Raw genomic sequence first — 21,223 nt, 5'->3', positions numbered from 1 at the left:
TTGTATGAGTGTGTTTGGGTGTGTGGATAAAACCTTGAACTATCTGTCCTGTCTCTGTGTGTCTCAGTCAGTGGCTGATTTCAGACTTGTGGCTACTTAACATTTGGAAGTTCCACCAAGGTCTCTGGCATCTGACATAATCTCTTCTGGTTAGTCAAATAAAAACCAGATTCAACTTCCTTCCTTTCTCTGCAGAGAAAATTGGAGTTGGATGTTTAGAAAGACTGCAGCTTAGGGGCCAGAGTCATAGTATAGTGGGTAGAGAAGTTGTCTTGCACACTGCTGACCCAGATTTGGTCTTCAGTACCACATACGGTTTCTGTGCCCTTCCAGGAGTGATCATTGAATGCAGAGTTAAGAGTAAACTCTGAGCACCGCCAGTTTGACTCAAAAACAAAATAAAAAAAGGCTACAGTTTCTCCTGGCAAGGAAAGACAGTTGAGCCTTTTAGTGCCTCCTCACCTCAGGTTTTTTTTTTTTTGAGAAATAGACATTACTGTATAAGTTTAAGAAATAGACATTACTGCAGCGTGATGGTTTTGATTTGCACATACTGTGAAGTGATTTCCACAGTTGGTTTTGTAACATCTCTCATATAGATCCAAAAACTAAAAAAAGTCAGGGGTAATGATACCTCTTTGTTATGAGGATGCTAAGAATTTTGCATTTGTATTGCTAAAGCAGTCCTTAAACTCTAGGTTTTTAAGTACACGTTTTAATAGGTCTCTCTCTCTCTCTCTCTCTCTCTCTCTCTCTCTCTCTCTCTCTCTCTCTCGATAAAAAAGAACATTACTCTTGGTCAGGGGCAGGGGGCACAACTGGGTGTGCTCAGGGCTTGCTCCAGTTCTGTACCCAATGATCACTCCTGATAGGCTTGGGGGACCATATGGAGTGCCGGAGATTGAAGCCAGGCCCACTGCGTGCAAGAACCACATTGGAACTTAACTCAAGCAGGAACTTACCCTATCTACTGTACTACCCCCTGTACTATTTGGGCCCTAAACACCATACTATCTCTTCAGCCCCATAATTTATTTTTTAATAAAAAATATAGTCAAGACAAATCATATAAAACTGTTAGATTGTTAGCAAAAAACAGTTGTCCTTTCTGCCTCTTCTCTATCCTCCCTAGTATTTTTCAACTACTATTTTAATGTCTATTTATTAAAACTTTATTAAACGTTCTTTTTAATAACACTGCTTTTTATTTATTTATTTATTTATTTATTTTTATTAGTGAGACACAATGAGGTACAGTTGTAGACCTACAAATCCTTGTGCTTGGGTTTCAATTATACAATGATCAAATACCCATCCCTCTACTAGTGCCCATTTCCCACCACCACGGATCCCAGTATCCCTCCCACCCCCCATCCCCCCCATCCCACCCTGCCTCTGTGGCAGGGCATTCCCTTTTGTTCTCTCTCTTCTATTGGGTAACACTGCTTTTTAAACTAGGTTTATATATTTCTGTTCCTTGATTGGTTCTATCTAATGGAAAAATTGATTCTCCACTCCCCATTTTACATACCTCTCTTTTACTCTTCAATCCCCCCATTACTTAATCATTTCTTTTTATAGCTTCATTTAACGTTTACATAATGACTATTGATTGTGGATAGTATTATTCACAAATTCAGTTATGCAATGTGGTTCTGGAAAAATACATTTTTCCTCTAGTTCATAAGTGCAACTTTGTCTCCAGACCTTAAACAATTAAAAATTTCTTGACTCTATTCAAACACACTATGTAATCATCTATCCTTTTTTTTGAGACATTTATCCTGAATGTTTCATCTTTAGACAATTCTTGCTGACTTCATTGTTCTCCCCAATTCTTCTCTCCTTAATGTAGTTACATTGTTATTTTAGGAACTTTAAGGGGTCCAATTTGAATAACAGAATGCACTCCAACCCATTTTTAAAAACTGCTATTTTTAACTTTCCTTCTTTATAAGGACAGTAGTACCTACCATTCCATTTACCTTCTCATTATCCTATGATCTTTAAATGGAGTTAAGAGCTTAAAGTTCTAGGCAGAAAGGATAAACAATTGGGGAGGAGAGAGCTCAAAAGGCATAGACTTCCCATGTGGGAGCCCAAGGTTCAGTCCCCAGGTCTGCATGTTCTCTTGCATACCACTAGGAGTGAACCCCCACCAAGCTGTGAGTAGCAGGCAAGCATATAAATATAGTTGCAATTAAACTAAGCACATCTTTATCAAAATTAGATTGTGTGATATTTTCTAAGACAAAAATACTATGCCCTATCAGAACGTAATTACATTGTATTGGCAGAATTACAAAGTAAAGGTAAGGTAAGGTAAAGGCCCTCCCGTTGATCGTCAATTTGCTCGAGCGGGCCCAGTAACATCTCCATTGGAGACTTTGTTGTTACTGTGTTTGGCATATCAAATACTCTCGGTAGCTTGCCGGGCTCTCCGAGAGGGGTGGAGGAATCAAACTCGGGTCGGCCATGTTGGCCGCTTTTAAGGCGAATGCCCTACCACTGTGCTATCACTCTTTAAAGTATGACTTTAATAATACCCACAGACTGGACCACCTTCCAGGGCAGTTGGATGGACAGTGACTTTCAAGTCCCACTGCAGGAGGCATAGGTGAGGCTCTGGTGAGTACTAGTAGCCTTGAAGGGACTTACTAGTACAGGAGAGCTGCCTTCTCAATGTTAAGTTAGTGGTTATATTCATGATTTCACACTTCTGTTTGAATGTTAGGGAATGATAAGTATCTCTTCAAATTTACACATTGAATCCCTAAAGTCCAGTACTTCAGAATGGAGATAGGCTTTAAAGAGGTGACAAATTAAAGCCATTAATGTAGGTCTCATGGGCATCCCTAAAAGATTGGCACATACAGTCTTCAGAGATGTCTACTTCCAGAGAAAAAACCATGTGAGGAGGGAGGAAAAAAACTAGCCAATACCAATACAAGGAGAGGGGCCTCAAAACAACCTTAATCTCAGACTTGTAGCCTCAAAACTGGGAAAAGTTTGATGCTTAAACCAGTCAGTGCCATCTGGTTATGGCAGTTGTAGCAAATGACTACACCTATGTAGATGAAGTTTCATGTTGCTGAATTTTTGCACCTCACTCCCAGCTTAGTTTCTGTCTCTTTAAAAGGATTTCTCTGCCCTTTCTACCTCCCCCTACCCACCCACCCCACCCCACACACACCTCCATTGGACAGAATAGAGTTCAGAGCTATTTTGCCTCCATTTAGGCTGAAGAACTCTGAAATCCTCTAGGTGGGTGGTGAGCCAGTTATTTCAACCTTTTCAAAAGTCTTTGGCCAATGTGCCTTTTTTGCCATTTGAATTTCTTCCTTGAGAAAAGATGAAGTCATGAAATTTGCATATAAGTGGATCAATGTGGAAAGTATCATGCTAAGTGAAATGAGTCAAAAAGAGAGAGACAGACATAGAAAGATTGCACTCATCTGTGGAATATAAAGTAACAGAATGGGAGACTAGCACCTAAGAATAGTAGAGATAAGCACCAGGATATTTGCTCCATGGCTTGGAAGCTGGCTTCACATGCTGGAGGAAAAGGAAGCTCAGATAGAAAAGGGACCACCAAGTAAAGGGTGCTTGGAGGGCCCGCTTGGGATGGGAGATGTGAGCTGAAAGTAGACTGTAGATCCAACACGACGGCCACTCAATGCCTCTATTGCAAACTACAACACCCAAAAGGAGAGAGAGAGCAAAAGGGAATGCCCTGCCACAGAGGCGGGGTGGTGGGTTGGGAGGGATACTGGGATCATTGGTGTTGGAGAATGGGCACTGCTGGAGGGATGGGTACTAGAGCATTGTATGACTGAAACACAAGCACGAAAGTTTGTAAGTCTGTAACTGTACCTCATGGTGATTCACTAATAAAAATAATAATAATAATAATAATAATTGAACAAAGAAAAAGAAAAAAGCCTTTGGCCAAACTTTTCAAAAATTCCGCATTTTTCACCATGTAACCATATCTAAAAATATGAAAATAAAATAATAATACCTGTAATATAAAATCATACATGCATATTCAGAGAAAACATATAATCATGAGGATAATATTTGATGTGACAACAGATGTGACAGTTTGAATGACAACTATTTTCATGTGCCAGGCACAGTTCTAAGCACTAATTGGCAAAGTTCAGGGCAGAAGCCTAAGTGAGGGCAGACAAATTAATCAATATCTTACATATCAGGACAAATATTGTGGAAAAAAAGAACTCTTGAAGTGACCTGAGAGCAGGTGATAAGGTATAAATAGTTCTCAATAGAGTGGTCAAAATGAACTTAAAGTAGTACATTGGGCAACAACTTGAAAGCAGCACACAATAAAATGTCAGTTGTTGGAACTGTGGCTAATTATTTCCTTTACATAATTTTTAAAGTGTCAGATAATATTTGGGACATACACCAAATGTGTTCTGAAATTCAAGTTCATATTTCACCTGTTGCCACTACAAGTGATCTTCCTTTCCTCTCTGCAGGAATCATCTTTACCCCATTTCCCTAAATCTTTCCAGTTAAACCAGAGGGTGGGAAGTTAGGGAATAGGGCTCTTATTTGATCTTCGCTTGTGATTTTTATGTAAAGAATGTACTGTACCTCTAAAAAAAAAAGAATGTATCTCTAACCATAGAACTCTGACCCTGGAATTAGGTAAATAGATTAACATTCAAATCTCAGACGTTTTCTACAGAAAAACTTAGTTTACAGAATATTCCAACCATACAGCTATTATTTTAGGTTTCAAGTCTTTGTAATTTTATTTTTATAAAGTTGTTCACAATATTTGATTACATTTAATATTTGAACACCAATCCCACCACCATTACACTTTCATACTACCATATTTTGTATGTCTCCATCCTAAACCCAAAACCCTGCCCCCAAAGCAGAACTGAAATAATTTATTTTGCATTGCTTACTATGAATAATCCTTTAAAAATTATCCAAAAAAGGTTTCTCAGAGGAAAGTGTATGAAGATTGTTGTATTTCACCCAGGAGCCATTAAGCCCTTCTATATGAGATTTAGTAATATGTTGTTTAAGGCTGACACTATATATATATATACATATATATATATATATATTCCCCTCTAAGATTGATTGCCTTCTATTTTAAACCCAGCCATATGTGGTGTGCTACTCTTGGTATATCAGTGGTGTAAAGTATGAGAGGTCTTGCAGTCCAGGAATAGAGTCACTCATGGATAAGGTTCATCCGAGCATGTGGAGAGTAGCCATGAGTATCGTGAAGGTTGAGTTCTGGAGGTTTTTGGCTGCGCTCCATTGGGGTTTTCCTGAATGAAACACCCTGGAGCAGTGTCCCTTACAGCTATTTAAATTAAAATAAAATATGCATCTTTAAACCTGAGTTAAAATTTGTAAATTTTTTAGGCCTCTCTGCATGTTTAGGGGTCCTGGGGATCAATCCTTGCAATTCCTAGACAACTAGTAAGGTAATTCAATGACAGAGTCCTAGGATATGAACTTCTTGGGCCCTGTGGTACTAAGACCACTGGGGGAGTTGGGGGAGGCATGAGGTATCAGGCAAACCCAGTTGCTCACCCTTAAACTATCTCCTTAATCCCTTCTTTATACTTTTTTGAGAGGATCTCCGAATCCATTCTCAGGAGACCTGGGGACCCTCCCAGAAATTCTCAGTCAATAAGGTTGAGTGTTCAATGCTAGGGCCCAGGAGATGGTGCTGCTAGGGCCATGCAGTGCTGGGGATCATCCAAACTACCGATGCAGTGCTCAGTGGACTATGTGTGCTGGGATTTGCATGCAAAGGCAGGCTTCTGTGCTCTGGGCACCACTTCCCCATATACTTTTTAAAAAATGTTGAGTAACTTGCAGCTTTATAAATGAACAATTTTTGGTCTACACAAGGGAACATCTCCATTTATCCAGTCTACCTTTTGCTTCACACTTCCACAGAGAACAGAGAGAACCACAAAGCTTATCTTTGAGCCAGACTCACAACTCAGTTTCTGCAAAGTCTGCAGTGAAGAGAGCCAATATACCCCTCTCCTTTCAAGACAGCAATGTGTCCCCAGAGGGCAACTGCTGGACAAAAGCTGTGAGCAACTTTTGGGGGCCAATATCTGCAAGGCACCAAGCAATCTAACAATGGCATCAATGATAATTAGTATACTTAACTGGTGGGGCCACAATGGGATTACATCCCTGGGAGGCATGTAACCCCCTCCCAAAATCTCATCTAGGGGATACACCCAAGTAAGTGGTGAGAATGAGTTCGCAATAGCCAGAATCTGGAAACAATCAAAGTGCCAGAGAACAGATGACTGGATAAAGAAATTGTGGTACATCTACATATGGAATACTACGCAGTCATCAAGAAAAAATAAAGTCATGAAAAACGCTTATAAATGGATGGGCATGGTTGAAATCCAGTCATGAACAACTTTGTAAGTGTAAAAGAATTAAGGTAATTGAACTTGAAAAAAATGGTGTTAAATGGATGGACATGGAGAGTGTCATGCTGAGTGAAATGAGTCAGAGAGGAACAGACATAGAATCATTGAACTCATTTGTGGGATATAAAAAAAACATAGTATGAGACTAATATCCAAGGGTAGTAGAAACAAGGGCTAGAAGGACTGGTCCAAGGTTAGAAGTTAAGATAGAGAGGGACTACTATGACAATGATAATTGGAAATAATCAATCTGGACAAGAACTGAGTTCTGAAAGTAGATAAAGAGACAAGCATGATAACCTTTCAGTACCTGTATTGCAAACAATTAATGTCTATTAATTCCCAAAAGGAAAGAGACAGAGAGAGAGAGAGAGAGAGAGAGAGAGAGAGAGAGAAGAAAAAAGTGCCTGCCATAGAGGCAGGCTGGCAGGAGTTGGGGGGATTCAGTAGGGAGGGAGGAAGAAATCTAGGGACACTGGTGGTAGGAAGTGTGCACTGGTGAAAGGATGATGTTTGAATTTTGTTTGGCTGATACCCAATTATCAACAACTTTTTAACTGTGTCTCTTTAGCAAAAGTATGAATTCTAGATTATTTTTGTAAATTTCAATATTTTATGCCAATCAGCAACTTTTTAAAAGTTTCTGTTTGTGTATATGTTCATCCTCATTAATGTTTGTTACAGGCAGGAAGATGGTGGTGAAGGTGAGGGGAGGATGTTGGGGAAAACATTGTTAGAAACTTAGAACCAGCCAAAGGTACGAAGGCCTTAGACAATTTAAAAAAAAAAACCCTACTCTGAGGATCCCATAAAACCATGACTGCAGGATGCCAGTCCAGGGGCAAGAATGGTTTCCTAAGAGGAGAGAGGCTGGACTCCCTGGGAGGCAAGGCTCCATTTCTGAGCAAAGGCCATGGGAAGAAAATCAAAGAAGATCATCAATAGCTCCCTGCTCTTCCCCTTGGTATCCACCCTAGCAATGGGGGTGTGGGGTGGGGAGCAGTTTGGGAAAAGGGTGAATAAACTAACCTGACAGAGAAAAAGGCGTGCACATGCCTGCATCTCCTCTTAAGATAAGTACTTTTCTTAGCCCAGTCTTGCCTGCATCTGCCTGAGATTTCTTACTGTGGGGTGCATTTCCCTATTCTGAAAAAGTGTCCTGCACATCCCTGCTTGGAGCATGGACCCATGCTTCCCACTCTAAAGCAGTCATATTCTTTCTTGAGCTTGTGTTTTTGTCTACATCTTTTTCTCCTTTTTTTAAACTGAATAAACTTGTTTTACTTTACTATTCCTTTCCTCCCAGAATTCTTTTCTGTGAGGGAAAGGTGATAGACCTGAAGAGCCTGGGTAAGATTTAGGGCTGACTTTCAAAGAGCAATTCTTCACTCCAGCCTCATGAGTCCACAACTCGTGAGAAATTGGGTGGCAGGGGTCATCTCCCACACAGGGCAGAACAATTAGAACCCAGGTGCAGTGTGATGACACTTGTAGGACTTATGAGCCATGCAGGTGCTCATTGCAGGCTCTCTTCAGTCCTAGATTACTCCAGGCACTTCCTGGAGTGAAATGAGATGGGTAGAGAAGGAAGCATAGATTTCTATCTGAGGTTGCCACCTCTCTACTCCAATTCACAAGTCATTCAGGACGCCTTACTCCTTTGCTGGTGGGAATCATGCCCTCTATCAGTAAGAGTTTGATTTGCTTCTTTCAGAGTCTTGGTCACTGAATGAAGTACATGGAGCTGGTTTTATCCTGGAAAGATAAACTACGGAGAAATTCCATTTAATTTTACACAGCAGTGGAGTGCTTAAAATAATTTGATAAGGTCACTTTCAGTTAGGGATTGGTCAGAAGGGGATCCACTTTTCTAGTTCTTAGTAATATCTAACTGCTAGTCTGAATTTTGTTGATGTTAATTCTCTGTTTAATCAGGTAAAATAACATTTACATACTCTTGAATTGCCTGCTATACCTGTCCTAAATTAATAACATACCTAGTTAATTTTAAACTCTTAGCCCAAGAAGAAATCTATCATTAAAGAAAGCCTACTATATACAATAGCTCAAAGGGAATAAACTTAAGTTTTGCCTTAGAAGTATTCTGTTCCTGATAGAGAAGGGAGCACCAAGTAAAGGGTGTTGGGAGGATCCTCCCAGGATGAGCAATGCATGCTGAAAGTGGACTATAGACTGAACATGATTGCCACTGAATGCCTCTTTTACAAATCACAGCACCCAAAAGGAGAGAGAGAGAACAAAAGGGAATGCCCTGCCACAGAGGTGGGGTGGGATGGGGAGGATGGGATGGTGGAAGGGATACTGGAATCATTGGTGGTGGAGAATGGGCACTGGTGAAGGGATGGGTACTCAATCATTGTATAACTGAAACCCAAGCACAAAAATTTGTAAGTCTACAACTGTACCTCATGGTGTTCCACATACAAATTTTTAATAAATAAATAAATAAAGTAATTTTCTCTCTGGAAAAAAAAAAAACAAAGAAGTATTCTGTTCCTGAAAAGGGCTATAGGCAAGAGAGTGGAGACTCAGAAGTTCCTTGACTTAATTTCCTTAATCTTATTTAGAGTCTGATTAAATTTCTCCATTTTTCCTGAAAATTGGGGTACCAGACTATATGGAATTCATTTTTTTGTTTGTTTGCTTTTTGGCCACACCTAGTGGTGCTCAGGACTTACTCCTGGTTCTGAGCTCAGGGATAACTCATGGTGTGGTTTGGGGACCATACGGGATGTTATGGATTGAACCCAGGTCAGCTCTGTGCAAGGCAAACATCTTACCCACTGTAGGATGTTGTTAAAGCATCTCTTCCTAAGTGGAAACCTTGTATAATTCTATAACTATTTTCCAGTGCACTGGACCAGTAATAATTTTTTTTTTAAAAACGATGGGGGTATGGTGCTGCCAGCAGGTCAATCTGTACCTGTGAGGCCAGTGCATCAGCAGCCTGATGGCGCCTTCAGACTTCCAGATACCCCAAAATTGCTGCTGTGCCTTTGGCCAGACCCCAAACACTTGGAGCAAAGTTTACAAGAAAGTAAACGGACAAAAGTTAGGTATGTGAGAGACACACCCACAAATAAACTTCTGGTTATTTTGAAGGCATGACCTCTCTTGTTCCTGATCAAACTGCTTAACAGTCATGATCCCATTGACTCAGAAACGAATCTTGAAACCCAAAGGCTTTTGGCAGTAATGTGTCCAGTCCCTGCAGTAGGTTACAGGTGATGGGCCACCCCAGGTAGGAATAGGCTTTGTGCCTTGGCCTTTTCCCCCTGGCGGCATGGAGGCCGCCATCCACCAGAGGCCACTGGACAGTCAGGTTTGGGCCCCACAGTGACGAGACACTTGGAGCCTCACAGGATGAGTGTGGAGCCGGCCCTTTCCTCCCCTGACCAACGAGACCCCAAGTCACGGCCCACGAATGGCTCCTCTGGCTCCCAATCAAGCTGTTTAATGGCCATGATCCCAGAGACTCAGAAACAAATCGCGGAACCAACGGCTTTTGGCAGAAATGCATCCATCCCTGCAGTAGGTTACTGGTGCTGGGCCAGCCCAGGTGGAAATAGGTTTCGTGCCTTGGCCTATTCCCCCTGGCGGCCCGATGGCCACCATCCTCCAGAGGCCACTGGACAATCAAGTTTGGGCCCGCAGTGACAGATACAGGGGGCCTCACGAGATGGGTGTGGAGCCAGCCCTTTCCTCTCAGTCCCAACAAGACCCCAAGTCATGGCCCACGAATGGCCTCTCTGGTTCCTGATCAAGCTGCTTAATGGCCATGATCCCAGAGACTCAGAAACGAACCTCTAAACCCAGCGGCTTTTTGCAAAAATGTGTCCGGACTGTGCAGTAGGTTACTGTAACCAGGCCACCCCAGGCCCCCCTGGGGTGCTGTCCCTCCACCTGCTCTCCCTTGGTGTCTCAGTGGCCACCATCTGCCAGAGGCCATTGGACAGTCAGGTTTGGGCCCGCAGTGATGAGACACGCTGGGCCTCACGGGATAGGTGTGGAGCCGGCCCTTTCCTCCCCTAACCGAGTTGCCACTCATTAACGGCCTCTCTGGCTCCTGATCAAGCTGCTTAACAGCCATGATCCCACAGACTCAGGAACAAATCTTGGAACCCAGTGGCTTTGGGCAGAAATCCCTCCAGATTTAATTTTTAAATTTTCGGAATTTCAAAATCGTGCGGCCACTGCTGTAGCCACACGACATCATATGCTATTTATAACCAGCAATAGAAAGCAAATTGTCTACTATTACCTTTTCAGCAGATCTGAGTGTTGGGATAAAATTCCAAATAATAATGGTGGGTCTGGTTTCAAAATATTGAATGTAATCAAAGTAGAGAAAGAGTAATGTGGAAATCATCTGCCCCACAGGTAGGGGGAGGGTGTTTTTGCAGGTGGAGAATAGGCACTGGTGAAAGTACGGGTGTTTCATTGTATGACTGAGACTTAAACCCGAAAGCTTTGTAACTGCTCTCACAGTGATTCAATAAATAAAATTACAAAAAATGGGGGAAAAAAGTAAGGTGGAGTTCATGCCCAATTCAATCAGCTAATCAGTGGCTGAATAAATAGCAGTACTCCTACATTTAAAAAAATGAATCGCCATGAGATACAGTTACAGTTACCCCATGACTTACAAACCTTTGTGATTATGTTTCATTCATACAATGATCAAGTACCCATCCCTCCACCTGTGCCCATTCTCTACCACCAATGTTCCCAGTATCTCTCCCACAACCCCCGTCTCAGCCCTCCCCCTTTGCCTCTGTAGCAGGCACATTCTTTTTTACTCTCTCTCTCCTTTTGAGTGATATGGTTTGCAATACAGGTACTAAGTGGCCATCATGTTTGGTCCATAGGGCTTGTTTGGGATGGGAGATGCATACAGGAATAAGTATTTTTCATTGTTTAATAAGCCATTAGTTCCCTTTCAGAAAACTTGTTGTAGTACCTATTTGTTCTCTCCTTCAGAGTATTCTGGGTTAATATAAATTTTCTCTGGGTTGGGTGTAAGCCCCACAATTGATCAAGAGGAAGTCTTCCTAGCTTTGGAATCTGCTTGGCCATTTTCCCTAGTTATCTCAATATCTTCTTTTTGGTGATTCCTACATTACATAACTGTTCTTTCTTTGGGATCCTGCATTACTGCCAGTAGTTTTAACTTTTCTTCTCCATGCTTTATTGGACTATTTTTACCTATTGTATATCCCCTTTCCTTCCATATTGTGGCATATACGTAAAAGATTAAGAAAACATTTTTAGGGGCTGGAGATATAGTAAAGTGGATAGGACACTTGCCTTGCACACGGCCAATCTGGGTTAGATCCTTGAAACCCCATAGTAGTACCACAATTACCATCCAGTATTATTCCAACCATAGAGTCACTAGTAAGCCCTGGCACTGCTAGGTGTGGCCTTCTGAGCCCCCAAAAGAAAGCATATTTGGATCAGTATGGATTTTTACTCTAAATTCTTCAGCCAATTGGCAGGCTTGAGGGAGAATAACTAGTTCTGCATTTTGAGCTAAAGTTACTCCTGGCAAAGCTTTAGCTTCCACTATCCTGATCAGACTCACAATAGCACATGCAGCTTTTCAAGCCCCTTCAAGCACCAGGCTACTGCCTTCAGTAAGCCAAGTTTTGTCTGGATTAACCAGGGGACTGACTATATTTTAAATAAGATTTACTAGAATATTCTTGTCCAATCACTTCTACGCACATGTGATCTCTACTTTCATAGGTTTCCTCGGGGAGAGGAATAAGAGTTGCTAGTGTGACTTTTAGAGTGTAACAGTAAGACTTGGTACTTTGTCAGTCTCCCATCTGTCAGCTATTGATGTCTTTTATTTCTAGCATACTCTGAACTTGAGGGGAGTCTGGGCTCCTAGAGTAACTTTGGTTGACTCCTTTACCATAAGGGCAGTTGCTGCTGAAGCTCAGAGGTATTCGGGCCAAATTTGGGCCACAATGTCAAGCTGTTTAGATAAGGAGGTTTAAGATTTTCATATAGCGTTTGGCTACTCCTTGCTTTTCAGTTACATATAAGGTAAAAGGCTTATCTGGATCAGGTATTGCTGGAACTGGAACATAAACTAAGTGATCTTTTAGAGTATGAAATGACATATGGAAGCTATGATTTCTATGGGCTCAAAATCAACCCCCTTTGATGCTCCATAAAGAGGTTTTGCTATATGCCAGAATTGGGGATCCAAAGTCTTAAGATTCCTGTCATCCCCCAAAAAAGGACCTCAATTGACTGGCCCACATCCAAAAGAACAAAAGCAACTGGTGTTGGCACAGATGTGGCGAGAAAGGGACTCTCCTTCACTGTTGATGGAAATGCCGACTGGTTCAGCCCTTTTGGAAAACAGTATGGACGATTCTCAAAAAATTAGAAATTGAGCTCCCACTTGATCCAGCAATACCACTCCTGGGAATATATCCCAGAGAGGCAAAAAAGTATAGTAGAAGTGACATCTACACTTCTATGTTCATTGCTGTACTGTTCACAATAGCCAAAATCTGAAAAAAAAAAAACCCGAGTGACCAAGAACAGATGAATGGTTAAAGAAACTTTGGTACATCTACACAATGGAGTACTATGCAGCTGTTAAAAAGACGAAGCCATGAAATTTACATACAAGTGGTACTACATGGAAAGTATCATGCTAAGTGAAATGAGTCAGAAAGAGAGGGACAGACATAGAAAGGTTGCATTAATCTGAGGAACATAAAGTAACAATATAGGAAACTAACATCCAAGAATAGTTGAGATAAGTACCAGGAGGTTCACTCCATGGCTTGAAGGCCAGCCGCACATCCTAGGGGGAAAGGCAGCTCAGATAGAGAAGGGAACACCAAGTAAAGAGTGTTGTGAGGATCCTCCCAGGATGGGAGAAGTATGCTGAAAGTAGACTATAGACTGAACATAATTGCCACTCAATGCCTCTTTTGCAAACCTCAGAAACTAAAAGGAGAGAGAGAACAAAAGGGAATGCCCTACCACAGAGGCAGTATGGGGGGAGGGGGGTATAAAAGGGCGGGAGGGATCCTGGGATCATTGGTGGTGAAGAATGGGCACTGGTGGAGGGATGGGTACTCGATCATTGTATATCTGAAACCCAAGCACAAAAACTTGTAAGTCCACAACTCTACCTCATGGTGTTTCACTAATAAAAATTTTTTTTAAAAAAAGGACCTCAATTGCTTTCTAGTTTGGGTGCTGTGAGCTTAAGAACAACTTCATTATGGTCTTTGGGACAAGACTGACCCCCAGGAGTAGGTAAATATCGTAAATATCTAAACTTTTGCTTGGCAATTTGTGTCTTAGAGGAGATATTTTAATAATATCTTCATTTCTCCAGAAAGCTTAATAGTTCTGTATAAGTAGGTCTGACTTCAATAAAAAGGTATGTTACTGAGACACTCTCCACCTTAACTTGACTGGTTATTGTGCATAAACGCAGCAAGATTATTTTATACTTGGGTACCCTATTATTTGCTGAGAGGCCTTTGGGATTAGTCAAGGAGGTATTTGGAATTAGTCAAGGACAGAGCATGTGACTCATATTAATAAGAAAATTAATATTTTACCTGTCCTGTCAGGAATAACCAGATATGTCCAATGCATAGATGCAAAGATCAGGTCAGCATAGTGAGCTGGAGGTAGCCTTGGGTCTCTTCTTATAGGGGTGGCATACAGGCAGTCATTTCATCCCTCCCTGAGAATGGGAGAGATTCAGGTTCCTAGAGATTTTTCTTCATGTTAAGAGCAGGAACCAGGAATTGGTTCCAGAATAGGAAATCCTTGTTTTTGAAGCAGAGATGTTTCCAGTTCTTCCTTTAGCTGACCAGCCTTTTGGGTCTCCCTGAGGTTTGCAGGGCACTAGTCACAGTAACTTATTACTGCATTTGCTCTTGGCTGTTAAATCCCTATGGGCTCCATAAATGGTTATTGAGATTTCCCATCTGTATTAAGAATTGATCCTACTATAGAGAGGAAAGATTTCCTTTCTGGATTTAGGTAAGCAAACATTATTGCCATGTATTAAAAATATATTAAAAAATAACATTAAAGGTGTTAAGGCATTAAAAATGTATTGGGCTGGAGCGATAGCACAGCGGGTAGGGCGTTCGCCTTACAAGCGGCCAACATGGCCGACCCGAGTTCGATTCCTCCGCCCCTCTCGGAGAGCCCGGCAAGCTACCGAGAGTATTCGATATGCCAGACACAGTAACAACAAAGTCTCCAATGGAGACGTTACTGGGCCCGCTCGAGCAAATCGACGATCAACGGGAGGGCCTTTTTTTTTTTTTAAAGGTATCAACAAGAGAGGAAAACAAATGCTTCTCCCCTTACTCACAAAATGACAATGAATCCCTTTGCTGTGGTCCTAAGTCCGGTTAAAATCTGTAGCGGTAAAACATACAGTTTAACAATAATGTATTTGTTTAACCCATTCAGTGCCATGTTGAAAACCTTGACTTCCTCGAACTTTTCATTTACCATCAACTTTGTACCCTACAGTACTTGTTATAGTCTTTTTTTTTCTGCAGACCACTCTGAGAATAAGACATTATTAGAACAATTCTATAAATTGCAGAAGATTTCAGAATGTTCACAACCAAAGATCCTACTACACATAAGTGATAAGAAAGCTTGTTCCACACTGTGAATTAACCAGAACTTAACAGTCAGTAACACTCCTTAGAATTCTGAAGTTTTAAAAACTTTACTGGGTTTAAAAACTCACACAGATCACTATGAAACAAGCAACAATTTCATAACTGTAAATAAAACTGCTTTCTTCAAATCAAGAATAGGTTACTTAACAATGGTGGAGGGAAGTTTACACTGGTGCAGGATCAATAATGGAACATAATATGTCAAAAACCCAACCATGAATAACTTTGTAATTCATGGTGCTTTAATAAAATAAGATGGGGGGTCTAAAGAATAGGTTACTTCAAGATCAGGTGACAAAACTGACATGAAACGGTTATTTTAATAACAACATGCACTGGGCCAGAAAGGGGATAGAGCACTTGTCTTATGTACGTCTGACCTGGATTCAATTTCCCCCGCACCCCATCTGGTTCCCTAAGCTTGCCGGGAGAGATCCCTGAGTGCTGAGGAAGTCCTGAGCATCCTGGATATGACCCCCAAACAAAAAAATTATAATAACATGTATTTCCATATACTAGGCAGACTAACACTGAAACCTGAAAAAACTTATTACAGTAATTGCCTGTAAAAAGGTTTTGCCTAATTTTTGCCCAATTCTTTTTCATTAACCACTAAGTTCAAGGGGGCATTTTCTAGCAACTCGGATTTTATTTAATTAACTCATCAATTCTGGGCACTGTGACTTACAAACTATTATTAGTAAGGTTTCATACATGACATATTCCAGCACCACACCCTCTACCCAGTTGTCCACTTACTTCCACCATTGTACCAGTGTCCTTCACCTACCAGGGATTGAACCCAGGTCAGATGCATGCAGGGCAAATGTCCTACCCACTGTACTATCTCTCTGGCCCAATATATGTTATTATTAAAATAACTATTTCATGTCAGTTTTGTCACCCACACTTCATTATACTGAATCCAGAGGTAACTCCAATGACTTTCCTTTGATAAATTCCTGCTGAAGACACATTCTCAGTTTCTGCTGTTTTGGGGGATTTGTTGGTCTCTTATTCTGTTTCTTTATATCCCACATATATAAGACAGGTAATTCTGTGTCTGTCCCTGTCCTTCTGACAAACTTCATTCCCCTCTTCGTTATTGTGGCAGCAAAGTCCTTGATTTTCTTTTTTTCTTAAATAATATTCCATTGTGTATATGTACCACATTTTCTTTATCAAGTCATCTGACCTTGGACATGTAGGTAGTCTCCATATTTTTTACTATTTGGCTACTGTGCTATTGTGCTGCAATGAACATAGGAGCGCAGATATCTTTTTTAAATTGAGTTTTCAGATTCTTAGGGTTGATAGCCAGAGGGGAATTGCTGGGTGGAAGCTCTATTTCTAGTTTATTATGAACAATTTTGTAAACAGTGGTATTTAAATAAAGTTTTTTTTAAAAAATGGTATTAGCAGAGTATGGTCAATTCTCAAAAAATTAGAAATTGAGCTCCCATTTGACCCAGCAATACCACTCCTGGGAATATATCCCAGAGAGGCAAAAAAGTATAGTCGAAGTGACATCTGCAATTGTTTGTTCATTGCAGCACTCTTTACAATAGCAGAATCTGGAAAAAACCTGAGTGCCCGAGAACAGATGACTGGTTAAGGAAACTTTGGCACATCTACACAATGGAGTACTATGTAGCTGTTAGAAAAGATGAAGTCATGAAATTTACATACAAGTGGTACTACGTGGAAAGTACCGTGCTAAGCGAAATGAGTCAGAAAGAGAGGGACAGACATAGAAATATTGAATTCATCTGAGGAACATAAAGTAACAAAATAGGAGGCTAACACCCAAGAATAGCCGAGATAAGTACCAGGAAGTTCACTCCATGGCTTGGAGGCCAGCAGCACATGCTAAGGGAAAAGGCAACTCAGATAGAGAAGGGAGCACTAAATAAAGGTTGTTGGGAGGATCCTCCCAGGATGGGAGATGCACGCTGAAAGTAGACTATAGACCGAATATGATTGCCACTCAGTGCCTCTTTTGCAAACCACAGCACCCAAAAGGAGAGAGAGAACAAAAGGAAATGCCCTGCCACAGAGGCAGGGTGGGATGGGGGGATGGGGATGGGAGGGATACTGGGATCATTGGTGGTGGAAAATGTACATTGTGGAGGGATGAGTACTCGATCGTTATATAATTGAAACCCAAGCACAAAAATTTGTAAGTCTACAACTGTACCTCATGGTGTTTCACTAATAAAAAAAAATTTTTGTAATGGTTTTTGGGGCTAGAGATAGTACAGCAGGTAGGATGTTTGCTACATTACATGTAGCCAATATGGGCTTGATCCCCAGCCCGCCCATATGGTCCCCTGAGCCCTGCCATGAAGAATCCCTGAGTGCAGAGCCAAGAGAAATCCCTGACCACTGCTTGGTGTGGCCTCCAAACAAAAAACAAACAAAAACAAAAAGGTTTACCCATGGTTTATACCTTTTCTTGTCTTGTTACTCTATATACCACAGACAAGTGAGAACCTCTGGTGTTTGTTCTCCTTGACTTATTTTGCTTAACATGACATCCGCCATGTTCCATCCAAGTTGCAGCAAAATGCATGATTTCATCCTTGTGATTGCATAATAGTCCATTTTTGTGTGTACCACAAATTCTTTATGTACTAGTCTGTCTTTGGATGTTTGAATTGTTTCCATGTCCTAGCTATTGTACTAAGTGCTACAATGAACATAGGTGTGCTTTCATCTCTTTTCTTTTCTCTTTTTTTCTTTTTTGCTTTTTGAGTCACACCCGGAAATGCACAGGGGTTACTCAGGACTTACCCCTGGTGGTGCTCAGGGGACCATATGGGATGCTGGGAACCGAACCTGGGTCAGCTGCGTGCAAGGCAAATGCCCTACCCGCTGTGCTATCGCTCCAGCCCGCTTTTATCTTTTTTCAAGTGTGTGATTTAGGAGTAGATGCCTAGTAGTGGAATCACTAAGTCATATGGGGGCTTTTATTAATTTTGAGACATCTCCATCCTGTCTTCCACAGGGACTGAACCAGACAATATTCTCACCAGCAATGAATTAGTGATCTTTTTTAAAGAAAACAAATCTCTGGTGTCACTGTTTGTTTCTATTCTTTTCAAAATATCTACCATTCTCTGCACTAGCTGTGGGCGAGTGAGAGCCCTCCCCACCCCAAGGGACCTAGCCCCAGCAGTGGACCTCCACTGCCCAACCACCGCCATGCTCCAGGCCGTTTTCCGGACTGCACGACACATTATTAGGCACTTCCTATTCATTTATGCCTCTCGGAGAGCCTGGCAAGCTACCGAGAGTATCCTGCACGAACGGGCAGAGCCTGGCAAGCTCCCCGTGGCGTATTCAATATGCCAAATACAGTAACGACAGTAGGTCTCATTCCCCTGACCCTGAAAGAGCCTCCAATCATTGGGAAAAGACGAGTAAGAAGAGGCTGCTAAAATCTCTGGGCTGGGAGGAATAGAGACGTTACTGGCACCCGCTCTAGTAATTTGATGACCAATGGAATGACAATGATACAGTGATACCATTCTTATTGATGTGGGGTCAGAGCAATAACATAGTGAGTAGTGCATTTGCCCCGCACGCGGCCAACCTGGGTTCGATTCCTCCGCCCCTCTTGAAGAGCCTGGCAAGTTACCCAGAGTATTCTCCCTGCTCGGCAAAGCCTGGCAAGCTACCTGAGATGTAGTTGATATGCCAAAAACAGTAACAACAAGTCTCACAAATGGAGACGTTACTGGTGCCCACTCAAGCAAATCCATGAACAATGGGAGGATAGTGCTATAGTGCTTATTGATGTGAGATGGGAACTCATTGTTTTTATTTTTATGTCCCTGATAATAAGTGACAATGAACACTTTTTTCACCTATTGATCATCTCTATATCCTACTTGGGGAAGTGTCTTTTCGTCTCCTATTTCCATTTTTTCCTTGTTGCTGAGTCTGTAAGAATTTTATACATCCTTTATCAGTACCTCATCTGATTAACTGTCTGCAAATATCTTCCTCCATTTAGCAAGGAGTCTTTTAATTTGAGTTTCTTTTGCTTGCTGGCCCCCATACCAAACTTAGAACGATACAGAGAAGATTAGCACGGCCCATGCACAAAGAGTTTCTTTTGCCATGCAAACCCATTTTTAATTATTAAAAAATTTGAAAATCCTTTGAAAGTTTTTTAAAAGTCTGTTTTTGTTTCTGTCATCTTTGCTAATGAAATCATACTGAAAAGACCTTTGAGGTTCAGATCCTGGATTGGTTTTTGTTTGTTTGTTTGTTTGTTTGTTTTTGGGTCACACCTGGCAATGCACAGGGGTTACCCCTAGCTCTGCGCTCAGGAATCACCCCTGGCGGTGCTCAGGGGACCCTATGGGATGCTGGGAATCGAACCCGGGTTGGCCGCGTGCAAGGCAAACGCCCTACCCGCTGTGCTATTGCTCCAGCCCCAATCCTGGATTGTTTCGCCTGCATTTCCTCAGTGTATTTTATGGATTCTTATCTTCAGCCCTTTTTGGATTAACTTTTGCATATGGTGTGAGATATCCATCTAACTGGATGCTTTTTCTGTTTGTTTTGGACCATGCCAACAAGAGCTTGAGTTCTGACAACATGCTCCTTAGAAAGGAAGAGGTCAAGCTCTGTTGTGTGAGACAGCGCCACCTACTGCACACAGAGACAGCTGCTAAAGTACACAGCTGATGGGCACTTTCCATTCCAGTTCTAGGCAGGGTTGTAGATAAATAATCCAATTAAGAATAATTTACCTACTGTTCGCTTGTATGGTCGCTTTCCACCTTTCTTAGCATGAAGTTATTGTGTAATCTCATATTTGTTTCTTGTAAACCATTGGGTTTTGATTTTTGAAGCATCCAAATATCCAAATATCCTACCTCTTTTGCCTGTTTTGGATCACCTCCCCCCACCCCCCAGCGATACTCATGGTTTACTCCTGTCTCTGTGCCCAAGGATCAATCCTAGGGAGCTCTAGAGATCGCATGGGATGCTGGGAATCGAAATCAGGTTGGCCAGAATAAGGCAAGATTCGCAAGTGCCAGAACTGTGCTGCCACGTCTCCAAATTTGTCAATACTGAAATCTCAGTAGGAGCATACCATAATATATGGAAAAATAGCATAGAAGCCAACTAAAGTCAACTAATAAAACAAGCACAATAACACAAAAGATTCAATTAGCAACAAAAATCTTAGTAATTCCTTAGATAAAGGCTTAAAAACCCAGTGGTGAGATAAAACAATTTCTGCATATTGTCTTTACTGAAGTATTTTTAATTCTTTTAGTCATTTAGTTGCAACAAGCAATATAAAATAAATAATTGTGTGCCTAATAGACTTGGAGAGTAGTTTGGTAAATGGGGACAGTGATGGAGAGGTCACTTTGGTGATGGGATTAGTGTTTGAACACTGACTAACAATTGTATTTTGAACAACTTTGTAAACCATGGTGTTTAAACAAAGTATCTTATTTAAGAAAAATTGCTTCATGCCCTACCAAGGCCACAAGTTGCCCCCCATAAGCGGCTCTCCGGCCCGGCCATGGCACCAGAGGTACACAGATCTAGTCCAGAGCCCGGAATGTCAATGGACTATGAGCTTTAGAGCTTACAGCAGAAATGTCAATGGGCTATGCATTAAACTATGGCGCCATGCCCCCCCACCTCGGGAGGCAAAGGGTGTCTGTCTCTTCTGCCTTTCCCCCCTCCCCCCGGCAGCATGGTGGCCGCTGCCTCAGAGCTTATTGGAAAGCCAGGTATGAGCTGATAGTGATGGGGAAACGGCAGCCTCATGGGATGGGAGGTGGAAACGGCTCGTTCTTTACACCCTAACGAGGCCACGAGATGCCACCCATGAGCAGCTCTCCAACACGGCCATGGCACCAGACGCACAGAAGACAATCTTGTAATTATCTGGCTCTTGGCAGAAATCCCTCCAGACTTAATTAGTAAAATATCAGAAATTCAAAATTGCGTGGCTGCCATTGTGGCCACGCGACATCATATAGTTTTCATAACCAGCAATAGAAAACAAATTAT

General features: G+C 41.6%; 1 non-coding gene across 1 annotated transcript; it reads left to right on the top strand.

The window, feature by feature from the left end:
* Positions 1–19,211: 19,211 nt before the first annotated feature.
* Positions 19,212–19,317, top strand: LOC130036296 (U6 spliceosomal RNA). The gene has a single exon (XR_008794342.1). It is a non-coding gene; the product is annotated as a U6 spliceosomal RNA (small nuclear RNA).
* Positions 19,318–21,223: the final 1,906 nt, after the last annotated feature.

Source organism: Sorex fumeus, unplaced genomic scaffold, assembly GCF_029834395.1.
Source record: "Sorex fumeus unplaced genomic scaffold, SorFum_2.1 ptg000063l, whole genome shotgun sequence".
NCBI classification, from domain to species: domain Eukaryota; kingdom Metazoa; phylum Chordata; class Mammalia; order Eulipotyphla; family Soricidae; genus Sorex; species Sorex fumeus.
The sequence above is the reverse complement of the archived record's forward strand: the minus strand, read 5'-3'. Positions and strand labels throughout refer to the sequence as shown.